Source organism: Macrobrachium rosenbergii, chromosome 3 (genome assembly GCF_040412425.1).
Source record: "Macrobrachium rosenbergii isolate ZJJX-2024 chromosome 3, ASM4041242v1, whole genome shotgun sequence".
NCBI lineage: Eukaryota > Metazoa > Arthropoda > Malacostraca > Decapoda > Palaemonidae > Macrobrachium > Macrobrachium rosenbergii.
Window position 1 is genome coordinate 68,389,147 of NC_089743.1, and position 13,515 is coordinate 68,402,661.

The following is a 13,515-nucleotide window of genomic DNA, read 5'->3' on the forward strand; positions in this document are numbered from 1 at the left end:
TAAAAATCCACAATTATATAGTAAATATATTACTATGTAAAATGAACCAAAGACTTTCGAACACCTGAACGGTGTTCCTCATCAGTGTTAACGTTAAAATACATAGTAATATATTTACTATATAATTGTGGATTTTTATTACTCAGATTGTTTTTCACGAAATTGTGAATCTATTAGCAAACATGATATTGCCATTGAAATATTAACTTATTAAGTTGTAAGTTTCGTCATTTTCCTCTTAGTTCCCCTTCGTGTTGGACCTCGTCGTTTATCATTCCTTATCGAATTTGTAAGATATCTCATCCGAAAATGTTGAGTTAGCCGAGAAAAAAATTCCTGTCACATCATCACGAACATTCGGCGCAATCGAGTTTTCTCTACAGCTTATACTGCTATATGAGCCGCAGCCCATGAAACTTTCAGCCACGGCCTGGTGGTGGCCTGTCCTGTAGCGTTGGCAGACGCACGATCGTTGCTAACTTGAACCTTAAATAAAATGAAAACTACTGAGGCTAGAAGGCTGCAATTTGTTAAGTTTGATCATTGGAGGGTGGATGATCAACATACTAGTTTGCAGCCCTCTAGCCTCAGTAGTTTTTAAGATCTGAGGGCGGACAGAAAAAGTGCGGATGTACAGACAAAGCCATCTCAGTAGTTTTCTTTTACAGAAAACTAAAAACTTTCATCACCACAACTGATTGAGCATCACCTTGACCAGGTGTATACAGTTGGAGAAAGGAAACAGTAATTCATTCAGAGGGTGTTTCCTGACTTGTAGTAAAGTTACTCATTTCACTTACTTTTATTTCCTTTCCTAAGAACATCTTTTTTAGTCTAAATTTGAGATTAATTTGGATGGTTATGGTGGCTTCTCATTTGCCTATTGCATCCAAAGATATGCTCCACACAGTCTTAATTTAATGTCTGGGTTAGTATGGAATTAAGATTGTGTGAGGCTTTCAGAATATTGTGGGCCAGTATGCAATTAAGATTATGTGAGGCTTTCAGCATATTGTGCAAGGCAGTTACTGACTTGCATGATAAATTTAGTTCTTTGCATGATGAAATTAGGCCTTTCTTAATCGTAAAAAGATTACGTTTTAAGACTAAAAGTCTCTTAGTACTAGTAACTTGATTACGATTATCTTGCTTAATGTGCCTATTTGTATATGTAGGTCAATTTCAAATCTCCATACATGTAAGAAGATTTCAAATGTCAAAGCAGTCGTTCATTAAAAGGACGAAGTCCGATGTTTCTTTCCATTTTTAACATTTTAACAGACCATTTTCCCGCAAATACTTCGGCGAATTCGAGTATAATTCAGAAAGCAGTCGCACTGCAAATTAACCACTGTCTTTGTTGGGCCACACATTTAAATACATTGCATTACCTTTAAAGGCTAGACCATATTCTGATTTAGTTTTACTAGTCATTCACGTATACCAGTATCTAAAATACATTCTTCAGTAATTAGATAAAACCTGAGTCTGCGAAATTTCTTAGCTAGACGTACAGTACTCCATGGTCGTCCTTTGTTTCCTCGGTAAACAGTAGAACCCCACTGTCTGCTCTTTGGAGGAAAGTTACAAAATAACGGGCATATGCATCACATCCACCACCTGCTTGAAAAGTGAATAGTCTGTACATGACAGATACACCTGAAGTAAGTATTGCCCTACCTAGCTGAACACCTTTTTAGTCTGTCGTAACAAATCTGAAACTGCTCCAGGACACCACCATAGATATGCAGAACACGAGAAATTATTCAATTTTTGCTGCAGAAAAAGGAATTATACGGTCTTCCTTTTACTGAAGGGGAGTTTGCTTTAGCTCTGGCAACTTGTAATGATACAGCCCTAGGCCCTGACGAAATTCCATTTGCAGTGATAAAGCACGCATCTGTTAACTCTACATTATTTATATTAAGTATAATTAACAGAATATGGAGTGATACCAGTTACTGTACAATTTGGGAATTGTCGTTTTTATTAACTTTTTTAGAACTTGGAAAAGACAAATTTTTAGCGGCAAATAAGCAACCAATTGTTCCAACAGCTTGTTTATGTAAAATCAAGAAGATGTTAAACATAAGACCAGTATAGTACTTAAAGAAGAGAGGTATTTTATCATCTATCCAATGTGATTAATATGGAATACATTCAACAACTGTTGTTCTGATCCGTCTTGAATCCTCCATATGTGCATCCAGGCAGCATCATGTGATAGTATTTTTTGACCTTTAAAAGGAATATTACACTAGTTGGAGGCGTGGTATACTTGAAACTATACATAAATCAAGTTTGGTAGGAGAATTGCCTTTGTTCATCCAGGTAATTTTAGTGCATCGATTTTTCCAAGTCAGAGTAAAAAATACACTATCTGAGAGAAAATGCCAGCAAGAGAAATTCCCCAAGGTAGTGTGCTGAGTGTGACATTATTTGCCTTAGTCATGAAAGAGATATCCTCAATTATCCCCCATGACATTATATCTACATTTGTTGTAGATGACCTGTCCATAACATTTGCTGGAAAACGAATGTTAAAAGGAAACTTCAATTCTTAGTGGATAAAAGTGCAGAGTAATTCAAATAGATTTTAGTGCTGCTTTCGATTTAGTAAATCAAAAAACACTTATTTATAATCTTTAGAGTCATGGAGTGGGTGGATATGTTTTAGGATTACTTCAAGATATCCTTACAGATAGGCAGCAGTGAGTTGCTGTTGATGGGATCTTTAGTGAACCATGATCTATTGTGTCTGTAGTGTTCTTGGTCCACTTATTATTTCTTGCGTGTACAAGCGATATGGTTGTTCGCCTGGAAAACAGGATTGTTCAGTATGCCAATGATGCAACACTTGTAGGTGTAGTAAAGTTTCTACTTATGAGGAATGAAGCTGTCCTCATCCTTAATCGGGACATGGACTGGATCAGTGAATGGTGTAGTCAGTGGGTATGAGGCTGAACTCCAGGAAAACAAAAACACTATTGATTAGCAGATCTCATACAGATTTCCCACCTCATCCCCCCCTTCAGGTGGATGGGACTCTGCTGAATGAGTCAGAAGCTTTATTGTAGGTGTAACTTTTGACTCACATCTTACTTCTGAAAAAGATCTAATGAAAGTTTCAGCAAATGCTGCATGAAAGTTAGGTATTGTTCTTAAGACTTCTTATATTTATAACAATGATAAAATCAATACAACCTGTTTTAGGTCATTTGCTTCCTTGACTAGAATACTGTTCTCCGGTGAGGACATCTGCTTCTGCCAGAGATTTATCTCTTAGGTAGAGTCGTTCGTGGTGGTAGGTTTCTGTGTTCCGATATTAGCAGTTATGACTTGGATCATTGACGGACGATCTCTTGTTTGCCAATTTATCATAAGTTATATTTTAAGAGAAATCTCTCACATTCACAACTGATCCCTGGTCCCATTTCCCTGCAGAGAGCAACCTTATTTGCTAATCAGCAGCCCCACTGTGCAGTAAATGTGCCTCACTGTCGAACTTCTCAATTCCAGAGGTCCTTTATTCTTCACACTGTTGGATTGTGGGACAGTCTCCCTGAGGGTGTCGTGCTATTAGGACTTCAAAAGTTCAAGAAAAAAAACAATGCATTACTACCCTAATACTATTCTTCTTGCATTTTGATACATTTTTATCTCTTAATAATTAATCAATTTATTTTTTATTTTTAAAAAAGTGGGATCTCTTCTTTCTGTATTTCCCTTGACCTTCTCTTACTTCCCAATGATCACCATATTCTTTGGAAGCTTGAATGTCAAGTCAATGGCCCCTGTGGGCTTGTTCCATATGAATAGGGTTCATCTTCTGAATGATAATAATAATTTGTCATTACACGATTTGAATCCATATGGGAAATGATTGATGGGGCTCTCACTTCTGCGGTGTGATTCGGAGTAACATACATGGGGTGAGAGTATTTTAAATGTTTCACATATGCATAAATATGTCTTTCAAATTCTGATAAGATTAACCAGACATGGAATAGACCCATCCCCACCATCTAACTTCCCACTAACCCGCCTGTTGGCTGGAAACAAAATAGAATTGAGGATTTCTTTATTTATTTCCCATACAAAATTAACCCTTGTAGAAACAAAAGTAATAAAGTATTTGGAAAAATGAAGTTAAGCAGTAAATGTGGCTATTCAACACACACACATGTATTTATGCATATATATATATATATATATATATATATATATATATATATATATATATATATATATATATATATATATATATATATATATATATATATATATATATACATACATATATATATATATTATTACATTATTCCACCCTAATCAACATGGGACCACCTTGATGTGATGAGGGACTCTTGAACCGCTGGAATTTGTTCCCAGGTTGGAGTCCAAGAGTCCCATATATTATTACATATTACTGTGGGTAAATTTTTTTGTGGAATTTTACACTTTTATTAAAGTTTATTAGACCTGATAAATAGAAATAGATATCATAGCTGGGACTTGGTTAATGTCTGAAGCTAATAGTGGGAACTGTGGTAGGATCTTCAGCTACCTGATAATGTTTGGACCTGAGAGATATCAGATTGATAGCTCAAGGGTGGTCTTGTTCTGGGGATGGGACTCTCAGCATTCTGTCCAATTTGCCCATAATATGAGTAGGGTGGGGATGATTGTATTCTTGTAATACTCACATTCCCAACAGTTTGGCTTACACTTTGGCCACCCTAAGGGTTGTCCCATCCCCTGTGGGGTAGGGTAAGGGGCAAAAATTTGGGAGTTGGCTCCTCCTGGTGCCATTGGTGGAAGAATAAACTCCATGAAATGCTTATGATATCTTTTTAAGGTTTTCAGGTTTACTTATTTTTTTTCCTTAACTTGATCTGAGTAGCAATAAAATCTTGTGTGCCCCTTGGCCCCTTGATGATACCCTTTTGGCACAGATGACGATCTCTGCATCCTCCTCTAACAATCGGTGTTTGGAAAAGGCTAGGAAACCGCCTAGTGTAATTACGCTGGAACCCTATTCTCCAGAAATGTTTGTGAAATAGGACCAGGAACATTTGAAACCTCTTATGATGAATAATTGACCTTTAATCTAGAAGATTCTAATTGTGACATTTTTAATGTGTATAGAGACATTTGGAAGTGTTGTGGCAGAAAGACCAAAATATCATCTGAAGGCTGAGGAAAACTGACAGTAGAATCGGCCTCAGCAAAAGATAGTGAAAAGTTAAAAGCATTATCACATCTTGGAAGAGTTAAAGTAGACTGCTTTGCACAAGCTTTCTGGAATCACTCCAAGGGAATGATATTTGCACCCCAACTGATGACATACTCAGAAGAGAAACTTGTAGTAGAGGTAAAAGATCAAGAACTGAAAAGATGAAGAAGATCAATGAAGCCTTAGTTCCACTGCCAAATATAATTACTAAATTTAATTCAGCCCACTTACCTAATGTAATAAAAGCTGCATGGTTGCGTTTTAAGGTTAAGCAATATATCCCAAGACCAAGGACATGTTTTTATTGTCAAGAATATGGTTGTATGTTAGGATCTTGTAGGTAGAAGCTACATGGCAAGCCTGCTGCATATGTCAGGTGTAGTGAACTAGAGCATGGTGTATGTCATAAAGAATCAAATTTTATACACTGTGGAGAAAATCATCCATCTTCACAAAATTGTGGTGTATACATTATGGAAAAGGAGCTGCGTGCACTAATGGTAACGGAGTGTGTCACATTTATGTAGGCCAAACAGAAAGTTTTAATCCAGTATGTTAGACCAGGAATATCCTTTTTGAGTGTTGCTGCGAACCTTAGAAGAAATATTAATGCTACCAGAATGTGCTGCCTTTGGTGATACAAAAGGAAAATCAGTGGCGACATGTACTCCTGTCTCCATGGAGGTTGTGCCAGTAATTTCTGGCACTCTTGCCTCCTTGGAGACTGCGCCAGAAATTCCTAGCACCCCTGCCTCTTCAGAGGCAGCACCAGTGATTTCTTGCATTCCTGCCTCTTCCGAGGCTGTGCCAGTTGTTTTGGTGCTCCTGCCTCGTCGGAGGCAGTGCTTCAGATATGCCTGCCTCTCCCACCTCTCTGGAGGCTGCACTGGTTATACCTGGTGTGTCAGCCTCTTTGGAGGCTTCAGTTTCTATGATCGGTGTAAGTATCTCTCTAGAACCTACACCAGACATGACTAGTGTCCCTAATGCTTTGGAAGATGCACCAGGTATGTCTAACTCTCCCACCACTCCTCAGGTGGTGCCAGCTTTATCTCATGCTCCTGAGCTTTAGATTTCACTGATGAAGATGTAATCAAAGGTGCCCAACACCAATGATACCAAGGAGGCTTTGCCATCTGAGGAAGGTTCCTCCTCCATGGAAGCAGCACCATCATCGTTGATATTAAAGCAGAAGGCAGCCATCAATAACCAGTCTCCTTCTGGAAAAAAGCAGGAGTAAGGCAGTAAATTAAAATCATTAAAAAGGGGTCCAGTTTAACAGTCTCAAAATATAAATAAAATTCATTTATTTTCTCCAGCCCACGATAGTATACATCCTATCATTCCCCTTATAACATAATCTAGGAAGCCGCGGGGTCGTAGTTTTACATATTCATAATGACACCCCACAAAATCCTATTAGTATCCAGTCTATACTGCAAGTGATAGGTGTGCAGATCCATTTGCAAAGATAATATACATTCTTCTCTCTCCCTCTCTCCCTACCACCTAGTGAAGTCTTCCCCGTTGATTAATTTAACAGCTACTGCATCCCTTTGGTATTCTGGGAGAAAGGAATAGTAGAAACCCTCTGTGGGGTGATATTGTTACCAATCAAAGAGGAAATTGCCTGTGTTCCATCACAGAAAGTGGAAATGTTGGAATCCTCTACACTGTGGAGTCTACACATTTTCGTGTTCAAACAGGCACATTATCAGCAATTGATTTATCTATATGCAGTGATGACTGCCTTAATGATTTTAATTAGAGAGTGATAAATGATAGATTTACCAGCTACCATTTTCCAGGAGTAATGAATGTAGCTTCAAATCTTCCATTTTCAAAGTTACCTAAATGGAACATTGGTAAAGCTGATTGGGCAACATTCCAGGATCACAGCTCAATAGATGACTCGCCTGATGACTTTCTTTCTGTAGATGAAGCTCTTGACTTTTTTAATACAATTATATTCTTGGCTGGTCTTCAATTAATTCCTAGGACTTCGGGCATATTTATCTGCCGACCTGTTTCCTGGTGGACTTGTAAATGCCAGGAAACTCATAGAACTATGAGGTCAGCTTTTACCAGATACCGCAGACAAAAATGTGAGTATTACCATGTTGAATTTCGAAAAGTAAGAGCTCATTTCCGCATGGAAACTAAAAAAGCACAAAAGGAATCTTGGACAATTTTCATATCCTCACTAAACTAAAAAATACCTCTGACTTCGATTTGGAAGGGAGAAAAATAGCAGGTAAATTTACTCCTTGTCAGCCTTCTGTTACCAAGATCAATGGTTGTGAGGTAGTGAATCGCCGGTTAGTGGCAAATGAGTTTGCTAATCATTTTGCTAATTTTTCAAAGAAAAATGATGATGGACCTTATGCAGCTCAAAGAAGGCTAATGGGAGAGGCCGAAATTGATTTTAATACTTCAAGGAATGAACAATACAATATTGTTAATGTTGCAAAGAAAAAGTTATGACACCCTATGCAGCACAAAGAAGGCTAATGGGACAGGTCGAAATTGATTTTAATACATCAAGGAATGAACAATACAATGTACCTTTTACTATAAGAGAATTTGAATCAGCCTTAAATAAATGTAGTGAATCAGCTCCTGGAGTGGATAATATAACATATTCAGTGATGAAGTATACCCCCAAAATAACAGATTTTTCATATTAAGCCTTATTAATAGAATTTTCTGAGAATATATCTTGCTTAAACTATGGGAGATGTTAAAATTGCTACCATTCGTGAAACCAGGGAAAGACCCATTCAAGACAGAAAATTATTGTCCCATTACACTGACACCATGTCTGTGTAAGATCATGGAAAAATGTGGACACGCATTCGTTGTGGTACTTGCAACATGGTAAATATCTGTCACCTGCTCTGTGTGGTTTTTGAAGTAGCACTCGACAACTGATGCCTTGGTTTGAATGGAATCTTCCAATGTGAAGCTTTTGCTAACAAGCTGCATTGTGTCACTGTTTTCTTTATCTTGAGAAGGCTTATGATGCAGCTTGGAGATATGGCATTCTGAGGGTTCTTTATGAACGTAACATGAGAGGCAATTTACCTCTTTTTATCAAGGTTTAAAAAAAATATGTTATACCAGGTTCAGGTTGGAGCAACAATGTATTCAACCAAGAAGAAGGAATACCACAAGGAAGTGTACTAAGTGTAACCTTGTTTGCCTTAGTAATCAGTGGGGTATCCAAAGTAATTCCCCCAGATGTAACTTACGCTCTTCTTGTTGATGACTTTTTGATATCTTTTGCAGCAATAAGGATGGCAGTAGCTGAACGTCTCCTTCAGCTCTGCTTTGATAATATAGTAAAGTGGGCTGAGATGAATGGTTTTAGGTTTTCAGCAAATAAAACAGCAACATGCACTTTTGCTACATAAGAGAACTCCATCCTGATCTAGATTTGTTCATACATGGGCAGAGAATTCCATGTATTGGTGAAACAAGTTTTCTTGGGTTGAATTTTTATAGCAAGCTGATTTGGATTCCATATCTGAAGTGTATTAAGACAAAATGCTTGAAAGCAATGAATGTGCTGAAAATTCTGGAGGATTTTCACCTGACATCAAGAACCCATGAGTGAGTCTTGTATGTCCAATCCTTAGTCTTCATAACATCGTTTCTTGTCTCCTTGGCATATAGGGTTATGACGAAAGAGATACTGATTTGGTTTGTTTCAGTTCTTTCCCAAAGGGATTGCCAAAGGTTTTTCATTTTCTGACCTACAAGAGGATATACATCCCGGTATGGCAGTACTGTAGGCATCTTCTGGGTTCTGGGGAGGTGAATGCTGACCTAGCAAGTTGATCAGCTTACTCGTTCCCAACCATCCCAACATGGGAAGGCACTCAACAAAAATTTGCTTCTTTGGCCCTTCTTTTCACTAACACCAGTCATTCCAATATTTCTAAAATTAGTGGATTTAAAGAGTTGAAAGATTCTAATGACCGAAGAACACGTCTGGAGTTACAATATATAGTAAAACTGTTTCCATTCTGAGTTAAAATCCTCAAAGTATCTGATATAAGATGGCTTGGCAAACATAGCAGTTTCTTATTTTCTTCCTTCTGTTAAATCTTGACAAAGCATGCTGCTTATTTCCTAATTTATTTATACTTCTAATTTTTAGTGAATTAGTCTATTATAACTAACCATGACTATTCTTTTAATAATTTCTTACGAAAATTTTCGATGAAAGCCATGCGTGAGAAACTAGAAATATCAATCAAATAAGAGAAATCAAATAAGAGAACAGAGATTACAGGAACTATTCACTAAGTCAGGAACAATTGCTGGTATCAAATAAAAATATCAGGGGATTTTTTTATGATTCGGTAACACATGCTAAGAACAGGTGCAGGCCACCTGGACCAGAAACTGTAATTACTTTTTTCATGTATGAGACAGTGCTGCTGCTATTATTATTGTTATTATTATTATTATTATTATTATTATTATTATTATTATTATTATTATTATTATTATTATTATTCAGGATGATACTGCAATACCCAAAACAGTATACGGATTATGACTTTATAAGAGAACTTCCTTGTATATTCGAAAATCTAAATGGCCTGTAAAACACAAATAATGTTAGGTTTAGTATATATTATGGGAGTCATATTATTTTTTTCTATAAATTTAATGAAATACTGCAAAGAATTTGTTATCATGTATGACTTTGTGTTTTATATATTTGCAAATTGCTTCGGTGTTAATTTTTGCCGTAGCCTGTTGTCAGTTTGTAAAATTCATGTTACTCATCACTTACTGAAATAGATTTTGACCATGAATCTTTGTCAAAGAAAACTATGATAAATCTGTGATAAAAGCTTGTTAAGCAACTTGTTTACAGTGGTGAATGTGTCTTGAAAGTATTGCTGAAAGTTTTTATATATTTTTCAGGTCTTGTAAACATGTTCTTCAAGCATACTTTATAAAAATAAAGTCCTTAGAAAAGACAAAAAAGGAAATAGTTACTACTTTATGCTAGTGTATTGATATTGTAACATTTTTAGGTTATTTTACACTTCAGTGTATACTAGAATATATTAGCAAGGAACATTCCTGTTTGTTAACTACCACAGTACCACAATCTTCTCTTAAGAACATCGTAATTGATTAAGGTATCATTTTATCATAATCGCCTGCGACGCCGAGTGATGCAACGACTCTGTGGAATGACATGACTTACGTTTTTTCTGTGCTTTGTCTTCCACAAACCTCCACTCATCTCCAGCCTCCCTTCTATTAGCTCTCACTCAAATAATACATATGTGCAATTGTGAACCGAAACCCCTTCTGATAACGTTTATCGATTGAGAGAAGGTATTTGGCAGCGTCCACAACTGACGTAAGTGCAATTGGTTTTCCAACTCTTCAGGTGCCCACAGGAGCCCAAGTGACACCCATCGTGTACTTTTCGTCCATGTCCACGGCATCGTCATCTCCTTTCGTCATTATTTCATCTGCATAAGGAATTTCCCTATAGGGTATCATTTCTAACTCTGACCTGCCGTGTCAATCTGAATGTAATCGTTAAGTTTTATCCTCAAATCGATAGGGTCTGTGAAATAGTTTCATGGCCATACCAAGATTCATGTCTATATAACAAGATCGATTATACTAGACTTGTGTATAATGGTACTTTGTTGTTCGATTTCGGTCTATTTGATTCTCCAGTCTTAATCCACATTCATATTGTTTGATTAGCCTTCTGAAAACTGAGAAGATCCTGTACTTTATATCAGTGTTTCTAAACGTTTCAGAGATTCACACTAATTAAATATCTCTCTATATAATGTTGTTTCATCCCTTTGTGTATGCTCTGCCGTTATTACTTCAGGTCTTCCTAGGTTTATTTTGAGTCCCATCTCTCTGGATATATGATGCATTTTATTTGTGTAGCTTTATAAATATTGTGGTATTTTGCTCATTAAAAGAGTATCACTTTTTCTTCCATCTCTGGCAGCTTTTTTCCAATGTGAAATCTATAAAAAAGGGCAAACGAAGGCGAAATAACATATCTTGTAGCGCACAGCATTCACAGCAAATTCACTTGACAAGACAAGACCCCATCAGCATTAATTTGCATCCACTTCGTTCAAGGATAATTTAAGTTAGCTTTACATATTTAACGAATGCCGTAGTGACGTAAGGCCTTTCATAATATTAGACTGTTAGCGCTCTCAAATGAGTCTCTTATCAATACAAGCCATCAGAAGGGATTTCCACACACTGCTTCACAGTATGATTTAACACAAATATTTGATCTGTGCAACACCTGCCTTCTCAAAAACCAACTTGTAGGTCTCGTTAGCATTTTACTAATTTCTTTCTCCAGCCAGTTAAAAATAAGCATAATGAATAATTCCATTATAAACGACTAAGTGCAATGCCTCTATAGTTCCACATACATTCAGGTCACCTTTCTTTTGTACTTTAGCTGACTTGTTTAGTTGGTATACAAGGTGTCACTTCATTTTCACCTGAAGTCATCTGCAGTGATTCCATCAAATCCAGTTGTTTCCATTTCCTATGTTTTTTTATTGCTTCTTCTTCAGAAACTTCATTTAATTTTTACATGCTTTTATTTAACTTGACTTCTGCGTCGGTCTGTCTGTTCCCTTCGTCCGATGGACTTGAAATTTCACATGGTTAGTCAATCCTGGTGAATATATAACCATACATGATCAGTAGGTCAGCAGTGACCTCTAGTGACCCTACAGTGACCTCTATCTCAGGATATGTATGACAGTCCTCGGATTTTTCATACCTTCTTTGTATCGGTAGAATAAGTTAATATCTCTGCGGATTTTTCAAAAATTCTTTGGCTCCGACAGGATATCACGTTCAATTTTTGTTTAGTTACAATCATAAATCGGTTATATTCTCTGTCAAAACTAAAAATTATAAAATAAAGAAATATAGCAGAAAAATTCTAAAACAAGCCTTTATTAAAATGCACCAAAAAGTAAAAAAAACAACTTTTTGAGACACACCAGGATTTTCTTACAATTAATCAAGTCTACACACAAAAAAAGCGTGGGTGCCAAACATGGAAGGAAATGCTACAAGGAATTAAAAAAATTATTTCTTTTCATGTAGCATTTCCTTCCATGTTTCGGCGCCTACTCTTTTATTTTTGTAGACATGATTAATTGTAAGAAATTCCTGGTGTGTCTCAAAAAATATTGTTTACTTTTTAGGGCATTTTAATCAAATCGTGTTTTACAGTTTTTTATATATTTTTTTTATTCTTTCAGACTATTCAGAGTCATTTAATAGGTAAAAAGAATTGCTGAAAATTATGATTGCAGATGCAGTGCAGTTTTTTCAAGCTATAATTCTGAGGATACGCACACATTAAAGATATGAACATCGATGCATAAAAATATGACGAAAAGTAATCCATTACAAAATAAACAAAGCTATATACACAGTCATATACACAAGAAATGTGTTGGTATTATTTTTTCGCTCTAGTTAAATAACCAGATGTTCGCAGTGTAGGGGCACAAGTGTTGCTTCTGTGCTGCAAAGATTTGAAGATTTTGTCTGCTTTGACATGAGAGTTGGGTGCACAGGTGATCTTGGTTTTCGCCCCACCTGTCTTCTTATAATGACACGCAAGTGCACAATATGTGCAGCTGAACTACAGCGACATATTTACTCTTAAGTAAGTTTGTTGTTTTGCTGGTAGACTCAAAACTAATTTTATAAATAAGTTTTTAAGTAATCATTGCAACTGCTCAGTTTCACTCATATGTACATAAGGAAACTGAGTCTGATTAAAATGTCTGATAGCACATTTTTATTATTGTATGACATTATAATAGACTGTTCATTTTTAGATTATGGGTAAAAGTAGAAGAAAACAGTTTGCCAATCACTTGCACTTTGTGAAAATTATACTCTCGAGAATCTTTTTGAAAACTTCTTAGATTTAAGATCATTCTACCCCGTAGGGTGGTAGCGCCGTCAGTGCACCTTACGTGGTGCACTGTAAGCATTACTAAAGGGTCTTTGCAGCGTCCCCTCGGCCCCTAGCTTCAACTTCTTTCATACCTTTTTCTGTATTTCTGTATTTCGTATTCTAATTCTTCCATCGGACTTTCCACCCACTCTAACAGTTGTTTCATAGCGCAGCTGCGAGTTTTCACCCTGTTACGCCTTTCAAACCTTCTTACTGCCAATTTCCCTTGCATCGCTGAATGACCTCATAGGTCCCAGCGCTTGGCCTT